Source organism: Peromyscus maniculatus, chromosome 19 (genome assembly GCF_049852395.1).
Source record: "Peromyscus maniculatus bairdii isolate BWxNUB_F1_BW_parent chromosome 19, HU_Pman_BW_mat_3.1, whole genome shotgun sequence".
Lineage (NCBI taxonomy): Eukaryota > Metazoa > Chordata > Mammalia > Rodentia > Cricetidae > Peromyscus > Peromyscus maniculatus.
Window position 1 is genome coordinate 74,622,745 of NC_134870.1, and position 4,090 is coordinate 74,626,834.

Consider the following 4,090-nt stretch of genomic DNA (forward strand, 5'->3'; position numbering starts at 1 on the left):
CAAGACCCTACTTGGTTAGAAGTTCTGTGTGTGTGTGTGTGTGTGTGTGTGTGTGTGTGTGTGTGTGTGTGTTACTTTTCTGTGACCAAATACCTTGGAAGAAGCAATTAAGGAAGGGAGGATTTATTTTGGACCTTGGTTTGAGGGTCCATCGGTCCATCAGAGTTGCTTATAGTGGTGGGACTGTGTACTGGGACTCCTCAAGTCTACCTGGATCGGGAAGCAGGGAAGTTGGGTTACAATCCAGCAGGTCTCCTCCCCCAAAGTGACCCGCTTCCTCCAGATAAAGGTTCCTCAACTTCCCAACACAACACCAGCAGCCAGGGATCAGGTTTTTAACACTAGCAGCTGAGGGTGAGGTGGGGGCTGGAATTCCACATCCAATGCACAATAGTGTGGAATGTTCTGGAATTTACACTAAGCCTTCTTCCCTTCCACAGCTGTCTCCAGTGGCTGAGTGAATCCCAGGGAGGCACCCACTGTGTTTGGGCTGCTGTCTCTAGCTCAGGTTTATAACATCCTCACGGCTTGGACCATGACAACAATGTACCATGGAAATAACCAAGGCCTCCTCCTCTTCCTTCTGCCCAGGAATGTGACTTTCCAAAGACGCTCCACTGATCTGTGCTGTGGTTATGTTCCACGGTGCTGGGGCAAGTTCTCTGGGGTGGTGAGCCTTGACTTCTCTTTTTAAAATATGTCTGGCTGCTATCACAGGGCGTTGAGTTGTAGGTCGTGCGTCTCTGCCACGGCATGTCTGATAGAAGGAGCTGACACGGCTGTGCTTTCCCACCTGACTCGCGTGTGCCCCTCTCCTGCACTCCCTCCGTGTCTCCTTCGGGGCTGAGATCTCTGAACACTTCCGTGTGCTCCTGTTCTTTCTGAGCCACCCTCGTACTTGCGAACGGAGTCCTGTTTGGGATTAAACCTCCTTCTTTTGCTCATTCAGGAAGGCATCCTGAGTGGTTTTCCCAGCCTGAAACCAAACTTCCAGTCACAGGAGCTGTGAATCTGAAGGTGAGGAATTGAAGTGGGGAGATGCTGGGGTGCTCCAGGCTTTGGGGGTATCTAGATACACATGGCCACCTCAGATAATGGGGGACGGGTCCCAGAGGCATTAGCTGTGCCGCTCCTGTGCCATCCTGGGAGTCCTGTGGTCATCGGGTCACGTCATCTCTGTCTCTGGCTGGAATGACGTTCAGTGCCTTCCTGTGACCTCTCTGAACTCCATAGGAACCACTTAGATGCAGTGCTCTCACTGGCCAGTTACCCCCGAGAACTGTTCCTTCTGCTTTGTATATGGGATATGCTCAGTCTCTTTCTTCAAGCAAAAGCAGAACCAACAACACAGCATTAGCTGACAGTTTTACTACTGACTAGATTCTAAGACTTAGATCCAGCCATACGGACACAGGTTTGTCCTCCCCAAATGCCTTGTGGCTGACCACTTGCCTGAAAATTCCCTGCTCATTTTTAAGAGCCCCAACAAATAATGCCATAGTCGTAAAATATTTCCCATGATTCTGTGGCCCCATCCTTTCCTCCAGGTCCCCAAATCTAATGCTAATGCCAATTCAAACTAACTTATAGCTTGTCAATATCCTCTGTGAGTAAATACAGTCATCCTTGAGGGCTAGGAGTTTGAAATCACCGACTGTGATGTTAATGTCACCTTGCTAGGATCAAGAATCACTCAGGAGACAAGCCTCAGAGGACCTTTGTGTGAGGGGTTATCTCAGGGCAAGCCTATCGGGGATTACTTCTGTTAAGATAATTGAGGTGGAAATACTGGCCCACTGTGGGTGGCACAATCCCCTAGGCTGGGATTCTAAATTGTATAAATGGAGAAAGCAAGCTGAGCATTCATTGCTTTCTGCTTCTTGGTGCTGGATGCAATGTAGCCAACTGCTTCATGTCCTGGCTGCCTTGACTTCCCTATCTTGAAGGACTGTTCCTTGAACTGTGCACCAGAACAAACCCTTCTCCTATACATTGCTTTCAGTGGGGGCATTTTATCACAGAATTAGGAAAAGAAGCGAAGATATTGAATGTGTGATTCTCATCTGTGTCTGGGATTACTGGAGCATGGCGGGGCTCCAACAGACATGCACCAAACGTTCATCAGTAAACACATATTTCACTGAGCATAAGCTCAGTGGTATCCCTGTGTTGCTTAAGATTAGGGTACATCACTGCTAACAAATACCACCGACACAGCTACCAGGATTCCCCTCTCCCCATCAGTGATCAATCTCACACTGAGATAGAGTTGATTCAATCTTATAAGGCAATGCTATGACTCTGGGCAGAAGTCAGTATTCTGAGTAGCGTAAAACTCTCAGATCTTATGCCTCCAGGGACAATGTCCATGAGCGAGCCCAGGGTTTCAAGCCCTTAGCCTCTTCTTCCACTAGGGTAGTTAATCTTCACCGTCCACTGATGGGATTTAGAGTTGCCATGGAGACAAGCCTCTGCATCTGTCTGTAGGGGCGTTTCTAGGTTAGGTTAAGTGAGGTGGGAAGAAAGACCATGCCTAAGTGTGAGCAGCATCGTTCCACGGACGAGGGTTCTAGACCAAATCAAAAGGAGAAAGGGAACTGAGCACCAGCATCCATTTCTCTGTTCCCCGACTATGAATGCAGTGTGACCAGTTACCTCAAGCTCTTGTTGCTGTGACTTCCTTACCAAGATGAACTGGACCCTTAAAATGTGAGCCAGTATAAACCTTCTGTAAGCCGCACCTGTCTGGGATGCTATCACAGCCACAAAACTCCGCCTTAGGATGAGCTGCTGGGCCAGTGGTTCCACCTCCAAGTCACTCTTCTCACATGAGACCCACACTCCTGGGGCCCCTCTTCCAAATGCACTGAAGCCAAATGTGTGCCAGCCTCAGGGCAGCTTGTCTGTCAGAGGCTGTGCCAGAAAAGGTCAGTGGTTATAAGAGATCCCTGGGTGCTCCAGAGGGAGATTGCTGTGTAACCTGTGTGCACGGGGCTATGAAACCTGTGTCCTCTCTTAGGGTGACCTGGTTCAGGGCTCCCATCCTCTCTCCCCCTCAGGCCATCCCAGTTTCTTGGATTTGGAGTTTTGTGTATGCTTCTGTGTCGAGCGGGTGGCACTCCATTTCAAAGCAGATTTTGGTTTATTTTCTCTCTGCCTATGTTTCTCAGGAACTAGATCAGCTATCCTCCAAAATGGAAACCATGTTAAAGAAGCTGTTTTCCCACATCCACTTACTTGAAGACTCGCTTTTGATTCTGAGACCTCTGTAGCATCTCCTGGCAAGGACTGCCAGAGCGAGACAGAAACAAGCATCACAGCAAGCATGGAGGACCCAGCTCTGTGACCATCTTGTTTACACAAATCGGGATTTGCGGGGCACAGATTAGCTAAATGTTACTTCAATCAAAGCTGCAAGCCCAGCCTCAGTTCTTCCTTTCTGAACCAGTGCATCTACACAGAATAAGGAGAGGGGAAGGATGCGTCGCTTTGGCCATATCAGGAGTAACAGAGGTGGCTTTAGCTTATTCCTTCTGTATTTCGTGAATTATGGTTTTGGTTTTTTTTTTTGGTTTTTCGAGACAGGGTTTCTCTGCATAGCTTTTTGTGCCTTTCCTGGATCTCGCTCTGTAGCCCAGGCTGGCCTCGAACTCACAGAGATCCGCCTGGCTCTGCCTCCCGAGTGCTGGGATTAAAGGCATGCGTAAAGAGTCACTGAATCTATAGCTAAGTGTATGTGTGTGTGTCTGGGACTGGGTGTGTGCATTTGCATCAGGGTGGCCGTGGAGGCCGGAAGAAGGTGTCCGATCCCCTGGGAGCTGGTGTTACAGGCAGTTGTGAATTTGTGAATTGCTCACTGTGGGTGCCGGGAATTGCACGTGGGTCCTCTGCAAGAGCAGCCCATGGTCTTCAGCACTGACTGAGCCACTTCTCCAGTTACTCATTAGTTACATAAAATATTTCGTGTCTGTCTGTATGTGTGTGTGGGGGGTGGGGTGGGGTGGGGGTACATGTGTGCCATGAGCATGTGTGGAGGTCAGAGGACAACTTACAGAAATTGGTTCTCTCCTTCCACCGTGTGGATCTTGGG

The 4,090-nt window shown here is 49.2% G+C and overlaps 1 long non-coding RNA gene across 1 annotated transcript; it reads left to right on the forward strand.

Annotated features, from left to right (window-relative positions):
• The first annotated feature begins 432 nt into the window (after positions 1–432).
• On the forward strand, positions 433–3,417 carry LOC121824029 (uncharacterized). Its single transcript, XR_006065763.2, has 3 exons — positions 433–595; positions 954–1,017; positions 3,171–3,417. It is a non-coding gene; the product is annotated as an uncharacterized LOC121824029 (long non-coding RNA).
• Positions 3,418–4,090: the final 673 nt, after the last annotated feature.